Source organism: Pomacea canaliculata, linkage group LG1, assembly GCF_003073045.1.
Source record: "Pomacea canaliculata isolate SZHN2017 linkage group LG1, ASM307304v1, whole genome shotgun sequence".
NCBI lineage: Eukaryota > Metazoa > Mollusca > Gastropoda > Architaenioglossa > Ampullariidae > Pomacea > Pomacea canaliculata.
This window is the reverse complement of record NC_037590.1, coordinates 39,763,870-39,776,816: the sequence shown is the minus strand read 5'-3', so window position 1 is coordinate 39,776,816 and position 12,947 is coordinate 39,763,870.

Here is a 12,947-nt window from a genome sequence, read left to right as displayed (position 1 = left end):
CCTGCTGATGGTTATCTTCCCGCAGTAAACATAAGATGCTGTGTTTCTGACAGATAAAAGGGAAATTATTTCGAGTTGATGGGACGCCGGGAGCAAGTAGACCAGCTGCTTTGATGTTGGTTACAGGGTTACAGAGCTACTGACTTTCAAACTGGGTCACAAGATTAAAAATAGATTGTAAACGGTGCTTTGAAGGAACAGAATGTCAGACTTACGACGGCAAACGTTATTAGCACCTGCTACAGGTAACTGGTTCCTCACTCACTCTCCCTCATTCACTCATTTGCTCATCCACAGAAGCTTCAATAGTTATATCCTGTGGAGTTTTACCATTTCACTCGTGGAATTTGCCCCCGGGGTAACCATACCCTCTTCCCTGAACAGAGTGTATTGTGAGGAAGTATAATCATGATTTTTAAATCAGACTAACTGTCGTGTCACAGGTGTGCGAGACTCTCAGGTGTACTTTCCAACTCAAAATCCTCTTATCACTGAAGAAGACAGGTCAAGATCTCGTAATGACTCAGAGGTCATCTTCAGGAAGAATGTCTGTCAACACAATCTCAGCGATGAAGAGAGCTTTAAGAAGAGACAAACGTGCTTTCAATTTTAGCAGTGAAAATAAGAAAGCTTTAAAAATGAACGGTGTACTGAAGAATGCAATCCATGCAGAAAATAAGATTAAATATTTCTCTTTTTAAACTAATTTTGTGCACGCTGGAGATAAGGTATAGCTTTCACTTTAATATTAGTTCCTAATTGAAATTGATTACTTAGTTTATTTAATAAAATTTCATTTTTTTTACGAAGAAGGACAAATTAAGATCAGGTCCCGAAAATTATTTGTGGAATTAAATTACTTCCCAATTTCTTTTAATTTTTTGCGTTTTAAAAACGCATCAAACAAGATAGAAGAATTTTGGCTGGAAAAATAATCCAAGAATGGTACAACCATTTCTCACCCTTCCCCCAAGCAAACAGTTACTTTATGACAAACACCCGATGCAAAATATCATAACTCAGTTAATTGCCACTGAAAATGTAGGTTGCTGGCAGAATTGAAGAATATTTCTTAGCTGACATCTTCAATTGTATTTGAGAATTTATTACTCGCAAAAGTCGTAAATCTTAAAATAGCATCGATTAATCGTCGGCACAAAACTGCATCTTCGTTGTCAAAAATGTTTCGAAAGAGCGCATTTACAAATATCTGAAATACACGGAAATGATGACAGGGTTGTGACACGTTCGGGCATGCGCAATGAAGTCTAAGCATCGTGGCAAAAGTTTTGCTAGCAGACTTCCACAGATGAGTGCCACCTTGGCATCCTGCAGGCATGCTCATCGGTCTCGCCACGTTCCACAACTCGCGGGGCAGATAATGAAAGGTTGCGTCCCCTTCGTTTGGCGCGGTCTCCCATTCAATTCTGCGGCGGGTGGGGCGAGCACCCATCTCTAGAGCTACACCTCCGTCCCCCGAGCACCCAGCCAGGGATCAGGGTGCTGTATGTCCACCAGACTGATGAGATTGACGGCTGCCCGGGGAACTTCCCTCGGCTTTGTTCCAAAACTATTTGTGATTCTTTCACTGCAAATGGTTTAATGACTTCAGTCCTCCACCTTTTTTCTTCCGTCTTTCTCTCTTTGTGAGCCAAACTGCACTGACATCAACAAGCAGGAATTTCGAAGAATTTGTTTTGCGCTTCTTATGTTGGAAATAATGCTACTGAAATGGATTATTTTTAAAGAATTTTTCTAAAATGTATGACAGTAGCTTTTAGCCCCTACTCTCTGTTTATTTATTTTTTGTACTGTATGTACATTATTACTGATCCTCTCATTTTTTAAGGCGTCAGACTAAAGAAACAAAAATAAAACGAAATTAAATATAGAACTGTAAACAATGCAAATAAAAGATTTAGAAAATGAAAAATACTATATTTGAATTATATTTCTCCGTCGTTTCAGGAATAAATAAAATCTTTCAGGCTGAAGCTAAAAAATGTGTTTTTGCGTCTGACCTTTCATCCGCGATGGAAAAAATACCGAAGAAAAATTGAAATAACTTTGTAACCTCTGCTCTGCGAATCTACTGCTTCATGTCATTGATATCTCAAGCAAGCTTGGTGATGGAAAGCTCCAATGTCTGGATCAAAAGCTGGGAAAAAAGGCTGGAACTTGAGAGATGACACCTGCAAATCCCTCCGCGGGAGCAGTGCAGTGACAGTGTGGCGCAATCAGCAATAGATCACCTCTTCGCTTTTCTGACATCCTGTCTTCACCTTTCAAATTCTTTTTACTCGTTAACAATAGAAGACAAAAAGTTTGGTCTGTATTCTTTAAATTCATTCCAGCATTGCTCCGTGTTGTTGTTGTTTTTTTTTTACAAAATATTGCGTAAATGCAAATTTTGGATATTAGGTGATTGCCAACCCTCAACCGCTCAGAAAAAATTATCAAGAAAGCATCTCTTTCCCCAAGCACTGCCTGTCAGAAGAGCGAAAGGGAAGAGGTGATGTATGACTGTTCTCAATCATCTTCAGTGCTAGAGACAGCTGGTTCAAAGTCCCAAGATGGCGTTAAACATTTTTTTTGCCGTACACTGGCATCGAGCCAAGGGGATCGAGCTCAAGACAAAAGTCAGATACTGAGAGACTTTTGGACTACCTCACCTTGTCATAAAAAAACTCTAGCAAACTAACTTAACTGTATATATGTAGTTTGTATGTATGCAGGTAGGTCAATATGTGTAAATGTACAAATAAATACATGTGTAAAACAACATTGGTGTATATTGCAGACCATAATACTGTCGCCCTTAAATCAAGTAATTACTTTCTTTGAGGGTAGTGTGACTAAACAATTATGATACCATTCAAACACTTTTATCCCAGCATTAGAATATATTTGGAAATTTCTTGAATATTACTTTTATTCATCAGATGACTATAAACGGAAAAGTCGATGAACTAATGACGTGCAATTATATTTTAATCTTTTTCACCAAGGAAAAGCTGTAAACCGGAAGAAGTATTCATGCGTGGATAACGCTATTGACAGTTGAAGATTAGTTTAGAATTAAAACCCATTTTAATGACAGACAATGGCGAAATAGGAATCAAACTGATGCAAAGTAAAATAAGGACATTGAAGTGGGCTCCGGCGCTTACAGCACGGAGTGAAAGTTTTAATGGAAGGCTAGAGAATGTCTGAGGGAGCTGGGCCTTATTGACACTCGCTGCTGCAGTGCAAATTGCCATCTATTCTCCCACTTATCGTTTCTATCTCTCGTCGTGCGGAAAGCTGCAGCCTGTCTCATTATGTCAACGAGTTCGACAGTAATCGGGAAAGTAGGACCGCGGCCAGACTCCTGGGATTCGGAGTTTGGAGGATGTTGCGCAAAACAGCTGTGCTTGACTTCAAGTTCCTCGAGTTTTCAAAATAATTGCGTGTCGACGATGAAAGTGGATGACGAGAGAATCGAGGCGTGGAACGAGGCGACAGCGGTTGATGCAGTTAGTGAGAGGTGGAGACAGAGTAAAGATGCTGTTGCTGCAGTTGTTAATGTTGCACTCTTTGACCTTAAGCCCCTCGTCATCTGTATTTTCAGATTGCTGCTTTCCCTCTTCGCAACAATAAGAGAACGATAATGGATATGAAAGAAACTCAGAGAAAAGAGAGACACAATAGGAAAGAAGGGCTACCTAGAAGTTGCAGAAACCAATATTTTTACATGCTAGGAAAACAGACACTGTTTGACTTCATCTCCTCCGTACTCTCCCGCTCTTAGTCTCCAGTTTCCTCGAATGATAAATTTCCTTAACAAGTAGAGATCGATGTAAGAGTATTGAAAATTCCCATGTGTTGCCTGACAGAACAGAAACGTGCGCCGTTTTGCTGATTTTCAGGGCAACAACACGAAGAAGGCACCAAGGATATAGCTTGGAGCTTTAACGCAAATATTGCTGCGCTGTTGGGAAAAAATAAATCGTCATTAAAAGTAGTCCTTTCTTCTTGATTGTTGTGTCTGACGCACTCGGTGCACCGATCTGTGTTTCGTCCTGAGAGTATTGGAAACTGTAACATCAGGTCAATATGTACCAAAATGGAAACTTTTTTGGTTGACTATCATTTTAGTGTATAGCTACGTTTATTTTATTGTACAGTGATCTACAATTTATTATTTTTAATATATATAAAAGACTCGCAGGGGAAAAATTATTTTACCCCAACAAGTCTCGGGGGTTAACTGGTAATCGTGGGATAACATTAGAAGCTTAGAAAAAGCAGGACTCTTGACCAGGAGACGTTTCTGGTCCTCGAAATATTGTGGTAACAGCTTTTCTAGTATACGGAAAAGCTTCTGATGCCCCGACTCTTTGGAAAACGTAATAAAATGGCATCCGTGGCACTTTCCGGCAAATGCTTTCGCGAAAATTGAGTTTACTTTCGACTGGCGGGAGGCCGAAGCTGGCAACATTCCCCAGACCTTCCTCCCTGTACCCTGCAGACTACGTGCTTCTGGGAGGACGTGTTCCTTTGTGGGTTTAGTCTCTTTCCCAAAGTCTTGGATCGATTTCCTAATTTTCAAAGTCACGTGTACCGATATTCATCTAACTACAAGAACTGTGACCAGAAACATTTGGGAAAAACTGCTACTCTCGTCGGTAACTCATAAAGAGCTCGACAGAAAGTTTTCCTGACAATGGAATCCTGTTCAGAAAATGGGTCAAAGGTCGACAAATTGTTGTGGACCTGTGAGAGGGAAGGAAACTAAATATTTGCAGTCTACTGGAGATGAAAGAAAAATCTACACTAGAAAAAGAGCATACTACCTAGAAAAGAAATATGATCGTAAAAACCCATAACTTGAGCTAAATATATTTCACTTTCATGGTTCTCTTCCGCCGTCTGGTCCAGAGGTCGCCACTTCACAGACCTTCAAAGGAATTTACTGCATAACTCAGTCTCGCACACATGTTTGATTATTTCCTCTTCTTGATTGTTCGTCACCAATCTGTTTATTTAACTATTTTTTACAAGTCCTTTTGAAGTATTTCAGAAAGTGAAGAATTTGTAAGCCAGGGAAAAAAACTTAAAGAATAACGATGATTTATCTCTATGGGCACATTATGGCAGAACTGCAGCAGTAGTCAACGATCCGTGTCGATAGAACATTTATCATATAAGAACTAGAATTATAATCGTCTGCTCGTCTTTGACAATTATCTATTATCCATTTTACGCATTCTGTTTTCCGAAGTAAATGACTGAAAATCAAAGCCCTTGCCTCAATCGTTGTGGACAAAGTTGTCGGGCAACGATTTCTGTGTGTAAAAGTAGAGAAAGTTATTTTAAAAAAACGCGGAATGAATCTCCATTGGCTTGACTTGTGCTGAAACAGGTCATATGTCACGGATAAGAGTCATCTTGTTTTCTTTCGCGAAAGTCTCCAAACACGGCGCCATTCATGCAAAAGATCATTTTGCAACCCAAAATTTGGATCGGAACATAATTCAGACCGTCACGAGCCATCCATTTGCCTTGCTTTCCCCTTTTGAGTAAAGAAGCCGTTCCAGGCAACAGGATTGATTTTTACAGTCGCCATGAGCACCTCAAAGGATGCAGGCTTTTGCTTTCCAATAAAGAGATGCCCCTTTCCTCCCTCCGCAGACTCTTCATAACTGCCCGCCCCCACCTCTCTTATCTAAATGTCATTTCATGCATTTTTGTAAGATGATGAAAACAGAGATGCCTGTCCTGTTGACGGCCTGTTTGTTTGGCAGCTCCATTGTGGAAGCCGAACGTTGGCGAGGTTTTTAGATATGAAAGTCCTGACCTGCTCTTTATCTGGCGACTACATTCGCGTCACAAACGTGCGCCAGCTGCTCGTGAAGTCACGAAAGAGGAACCAAGGTGACAAGGAGCTTGTCCAGTGCGATTAAACGCCGAAGAAATGAAATCCCCTTCCTGTTTCTAGAAACAGTCTTCAAGCAGACTGCTTTCATGGTGCGCGTCTAATGGAGTTTCTGATTTCTGTCTGTATCACGCATAGACGAGAGGCATTCGGCAGATGCTCCTCCTCCTTCTCCGGCTCCACAACATGGACATCCACACGTACCCCGCCTACTTCTTAACTCTGTTCGAAGCTTTCAAGTCCAGCCTTAAAACTTATCGTCTTCGAAAATACATTTTATGACTCAGCAAAATCTTTTGGTCACTCATTAACTTTTTAGTTTTTATTCATGATCTTTGTTCATATTTGCCCCTTTTTGGATGGCCTTTACACTGCAGTTATTTGGTTGACTATCGGCTTTGTTTGTTTGCTTTTTTCAATCCTCATTATGGTCGCCTCGACATGGGGGAAAAATCGTCAAATTCTACAATAATTAAAAAAACATAAATAATTGATGATATAAAGCTTAGCCTCTTCATTGCAAGACTTTAGCTTTCTAAAATATTTTCAGAGGCAATAAATTGACACACACACACAACACTGAATAACCAAGACTGTATCTTCTCTACTTACCGCCACCCCTGAACATCGATCACACTATCGACGTCTACCCGGCATGCAGTGCACGTCAGGCAAATGGCGCGAGAGTCGTGATAAATGTCTGGCCTCTGTTACTAAGTCTGACTCAGTGTTTTGCTGACGATACGACCCATACCTTCCTTTACTTGATAAATTTCCGGCAAGTCTAGACCACCGGGTCAAACAATAACCGTCTGAGCCCCATTTTGTCACTAGGGAGGGAATGGGCAAGGGGAGATAATCATGCTTTCTCTTTGCTATTGGACAGCGCCACCTTGCGGTGGCGGGACTTGGGTAGTGTCCGGAGCATCTCCCACAAATCCAATTACAAGAGCAGTAAAAGTAACCTTTAACCTCCGGTCAAACATTCTGTCTTTCTGCTTTCGTATTATTCTGCGCGTGGAAATCTTTCCTTGACCAGTGCGTCACAGCAAAGTCACGTGACTGTTCAGCCGGGTAAGCAGCGTTCACAATGATATCGGTGGCTTCCTAAATATTTACCCAGATCGGGGTGTGCCTTGGAGACATCTCTGCTGTCCGCCGTATTGCTCCTGTACCACGTGTCCACTGGTCAACGAGATGACAGCAAATAACCTCCTGGTTAACCGACCCGTGGTCAATAGCCTCCCCTGCTTGCTTAACCTATTAATGAAAATAACCTTCGAGGTTAATTAAATAACAGCAAATGAAGCTTTATTTTTGGGTTGGGCCGTTATACATTTATTTTGCCAAAACGGCTTGATTATTTTTATCTTATTCCTTTATCACAAACCCATTTTGTCTTCTCGATCTGGTAACGCGGAGCTCTCAGGAAAGGGGAGGTAACTAATAACATTATCAAGCCATCTAATAACTGTAAATGTCCCTTGACCTCGCAGGCTGAGGGGACGTGCTCTCTCTTGCTTTGTTTGTGTTGTTGATGTGTTTCAATAAGGGATCTTCTCGTCTGCATTTTACGACAGTTTCGTGTCTTTACTCTTTTTTTTTTTAATTATTTGATTGAATGCTCTCCCTTTTACATCACTGCCAGTATCTGTTTTGCATTTTTCATTCGCTTTAGGCTGTTAACAGCAGCAATCTCAGTGAATTAATTGATTACTTTCTGGTGTTAATTAATAATGATGCCGCTTCATTGTCCCCTAGTCTTACCACGAACTTGTATTACTGGACTGCTGGCAGACGATTTTTTTCCGGTTAACTACTAAAACGAGGCAGTTGTGTACAAAGCTTCCGGTTTAGTCACATTCGTTGTTTAGGCTCACCGAGACTAACAGCGAAGAACAGACAGCAGTCCACCTACACACGTCCTTAGACTTACAAACTCTTCTCCTCAGACGCGACATTTGTGGTTACCTCCCTTTAATAACGGCTCGTGGCTTTGTTCTTCGTGTTGTTCTTCACTTTACATTACCGACTGTTAATGTCGTAAAGATTGAGATGTACACAATGCAATGTGTTGGCTAGGATACTGCGCTTTACAAATGATCTTTATTGTTTTATTATCTGTCCGGGTTTCAGAAACTAATATACTAATCAAATACCTACAAGACAGTCCACGCCTGTAGACTCACCATGATCACAAATTTGACACTTGGTAGTATTCCTGATAAAATTACTCTTAGAATCAATATTCATTATTATTCAAATACTAAAGTCTGCAAAAGGAAGCCTCGTAAGGCATCATGATGGAGGTCGTACTGCCCTACTTTGTCTACATTACAGAAATTGTTTGCTATATCGCCGAACGGTTTGCTTATTTCCTGTCTTCCTGTCTTCTAGCAGCATGAACTTTCTCAGGACGGTCATAAAGTTTACCAGTCACGCGATCGCCGTCAGAATTTTTAGCAGATTAAATAAATTAATTCAAGGAATCGTGACTGAAAACTACGAACATTGACAGACAGCGACAGTCTCGTGTCGCGTGCAACGCCAGGTAAAAACGACATTAATACATTAATGATGGACAGAGATGTCGGTACAAAGATGCTGTCTGTGTACAGGAGCTTATAGAGGTTGAGTTCATGTCTACACTTGATACACCCAGATTAGTATATCTTTATCTACTGTGAAAGGTTCGGTCACAATGTGATTAAAAGTTTATCGTTCCTGATAAAGTTGCTTGAACTCTCATGTGACTGTCTGTCGGGCTGTTTGTCCTGTCTTTGTCAATTAGACACCGACAAGGAGGCTGTAATGAAGTGTAATTAAGGAAGCCCCTCTTTCTAGAGATTTTTTTGTTGACATTTTCGTCTTGAAAGGTTTCTTGCTCTCCATGTTGAGAGCATATGGTTCTGCGTCTTACAATGTTCTTCTGTTGTTTATCTTTGATGTCGGAGTGAGGTCCATATTGCATGTTCTCAACTCGTGCTTTGGACACTTCCTGGAAACACGGGACATCTCTTCAGATACATTAGAGGGACATGAGGGACACAGAACTGTTTGTCTAAACTCAAAGTTATTTCAGTTTTTCTCGGCTAATTCTCTGATGCATATTCCATTGTTGGTGTGGAAGCAGCGATGTCGAGGAGTGTGTCTAGTGTTCTTGTCCTTCCGGTGGGAGAAAATGATGATGTGCCTTTTGTTGTCAGCAAGAGCAATAGCAAACAAATTTCGAAACAGAATCAGTAGGTACTGATCTGCTTTCTGTGGTTGGAATAAAACTTTACATAATTATAACAGCATGCATCGGGGTAGAGTGTTGTTGACTATGTTAATGTTATATTTATAAAACATAAGATGGACATCAGTTGTTATGGATAGGCATTCTGCTGGACACACACACACACTTTCTCTCTCTCTCTCATGCACACACAGAGTAGGAGTGGATGTGTGTGTGTGGGGGGAATGAAGAAGGAGGGAACCTGCTTGTTTTTTCCCCAAAGTCATATTCTCTCTTTGTCGAAATATGTTTTACAGGAGGACAAAATATGTTTGTTTGAAGTGTTTTTTTCAATTTGCACTGCTAACCGAGATGGAAAGACCACTTAGTGCAAACATGATAATGAAGTCAGTCTCCATGGTAGGTACAGGAGCCACTGTGTCTGCAAGACCGGAAATTGAAGCCAGAGAAGGGCAGGACAGTTTACAAAAAAGTAATTGTTGAAGGATGACGCTGACTCCGTCAGACACTCCGACCGCCTCGTAACATCGAGGGACAAGGAGTGATTTCGCCGCCGACACATTTAGTTCCATCCCAAAACTCGAACATTGCGGTTACTAAAACAGGTTTCTGCTCAATTGAATGAACGAATTTGAAATAATGAGTAAAATATTTTTAAAACACAAATAATCTAATTACAGCTCTGCAGAGCCCACTCACGGAGAACCAGTGTCTGGCAGGTCGGCAGTTGGTGGAGGATGCCTGTTTACTTTATTATTTCATTTTAAACATCAAGAGCTAATTACTGCTGGAATAATTTAGGACAGTTTGAAACACAGGGCCTTTTTTAATCTTATATTTTATCTACATTCCGGTAACTTGCTGTAGCTAGCCAGTCTATAGACTTCAAATATTGTATGCAAGAAGCCAAACTTCACATCAATTGAATAAAGGAAGAAATAAGTGAGCGAGCAAACAAACAAACAAAAAAAAAAAAAACAAACAAACAAACAAACAAACTAAGACAACAAGTAACTTAGCTAAAGGCCGGAAGAGATCTAACCTGAACTTGATGGACAAGCTTGCGGTAGTTATAATAGTAAATAATAAATGAATAATAAAATTGGAGTTTTTTGTTTTGTGAATATCACAGACCATGTTGTGAAGGGAAGACACAAAAGAACAGCAACCGTAATGGCAGAGAGCTATTGTGCTGAGTCCTCTCCTCGCCTCCATCACTCCTTTTTATTTCATTCTCTTCCTTTTCTTGACCCATTCTTACCTGAGCGGATTACGAGTATGTTTGCTGCCAAGAACTGACAAACTCAGGTAAGTGCATATACCTGGTCAATGGACTCAGTGGACTGCTATTTGTGCCAGCTTACCAAGAAAAATATTTGCTTCAGTATCCATTCTCGTCTGTGGACCAGCCGTCCACCATCTAAGACAGGAGAGGACGACTTTTTTACACCAAGCCTCTTCAGACCATGCAGCCTCGTTTTCACTTTCACATCGATCTCAATCTTAAAGTCTTCATTTCAAGGACAATTTTTTTTTACAGTTTGGGCTGTTCGATGGATCATGTTACGCGGAGAGAACGAGCAATGATGAATATGCTGAAACACGTTCCCGTCATCGGTGACCTCGCCAAGAAATTGATCATCGAACGAAGAAATCAAGCTGCTGGCCCGGCGCCAACTGTTGTGTGTATCACGCACTCGGCACACCCGCACCGACCTGTAGGGACAAGCCTGCTAACTGGCCTCGACATCCCCACTGACAGGCAAACACAAGCCATGACAGCAGTGACAAGCATGCGATGTCATCCCTACTGACCAGCTATCGCTAACCATCTCGGACCAGCGGTGACAACTCCACTGACCAGCAGTTTTCTATCCGCTCAGGTAGAATGTTCAGTCTGCAGATTCATTTCAAAGTCTCCTGACTTATTGAAGTTTTAAACTTTTGTCAGCCACTGCTGGCTCCAAAGCTACGCTCAGAATATTCGCGAAAGCTCTCGTTTAACTCTCACGCAAGCCACGTGATATCTCGCACGACAGACGCGTTGAGCAGAGAAGTGAATGATTGGCGGTTGATCGAACTTACAGGTTTCACGGTGCATGAACAATTGCTTACTGTAGTGTTTTTGGAAGAACCAGTAATAGGTGTCGTTGTTGTGAGCAAGTCTGGGCACCGATATTAGCTTCCGTCATGCAATGCAATAGGTCACGTGGTCACCCGCAACGCTCGACATGACGCTTTATTCATGTCACGTGGCACAGCCATGCTTTTGGTTTGTGCATTTAATTTTTAATGGAACAACGAGACTGGAACCAATATGAGGGTGATTTGGTTGGTGGGAGGATCAGAAGAAAGTTGGCGGTCATCTGGCTAATGTCTGTCCAGCGTGCGGAACCGTCGGAGAATCGTCTGCGTCTGCGTCTGGATTAAACGGAGCGTGATGCTCAGAGGAGTTGCCGACAAGTCCTGCTGACAAATCTCGATAAAAGTATCACCCTCGTCTGTCTTACTGAAAGAGGTCGTTCCAAGTCAACTCCATCGCCAGTCCGCTCCAGAGTCGTCATGGCTCTCTACCGGAGATGACCTTTTCTAACCCCTTGTCAGTAAGTCCAAGCAGTCACGCTCCCCTCCTTCGACTTCAGCATCAATCTCTGACCAAAACAAAAATATTTGTTCATCATTTTTCTGCCTTTCTGTCATCGTGAAGAGAAAACCCGTTTTTGCTGCTCAATGAAGATGACGTAACATCGCTCGTAACGGCTCGCTGGTGGGTCGTTAGTCGTCTAATTTTTATCAAAAGCGACCGTGTATCAAATGGTTGCTGCGGTTGTTGGTGTGGTCGGGTAGCTGTTGTGGGAGACGAGGTTGGCGAAGAGGGGTGAGGGAGTGAGAAGGAGGAAGCAGGAGGGAGTTTCAGAACAAGGAAGGTGTGTTGATGCTGGCTGGGATACCATGAGTAATGGTGGCCTCCCACGTGGTCATTACACGTGATCCGAGAGAAAGAGGGGCGGTTGACGCGTTGTTTATCGCCTGACAACATATTTATATGGCTTGGAAACGTCAGTAACTTACCATAACCGTCTGCCATGGGGACAACTGGAACCCGTGTGTGAACGTCATTTCCGGGCACATGGCCGATCTAATGTCTGTCGATTTGTACACCGATATTTTAGGTTACTCGTGGCGATTAGTGTCAGATGTTGCAAGAATAAAATGGCCTCCATTATTCCGGGCCGAAGACTGAGAGAAATGTTTGGCGATGAGAATTCTCTTAAGCACAACTATTTTCATATCGAGTTTTCACGACTCTGTGTGTTTGAACAATTATAATTAATCACCCAGATGACAGTCTCCTCTGCGGATTTTTCCAAGTCGACAATATGTCGGAAATTTTTTTTTTTTTTTTTTTTATTACATTATATAGCAACTTCAAGCGACAGCATCGTCTGACTGCTGGGTGTGATGTCAACTGTTTCACTGCAGTTTTTTCGGAGAGTTGGACAAGGGAGTATTTATCGTTATTTATAGCTATCCAGGGGATCTGCCATGACCGCGAACTTTAACCTTTTAATTTAGCAAATACTGATTACTTGCGGCTTGAATTTCCCTTGACGTTGGTAAGCAGTGTTGTTGTCTTGTAAAAACGAATGTTTTTTTGATGTTTGTTTGTAATTGTAATCATTGACTTCTTGACGCGATGCCATCTTGACGCCACCAGCCTGTGAATCTTACGAAATGATGACGAACGGCAGCCATCTTAATCTTCAGAAATCACATGACCGTCCGCCATGA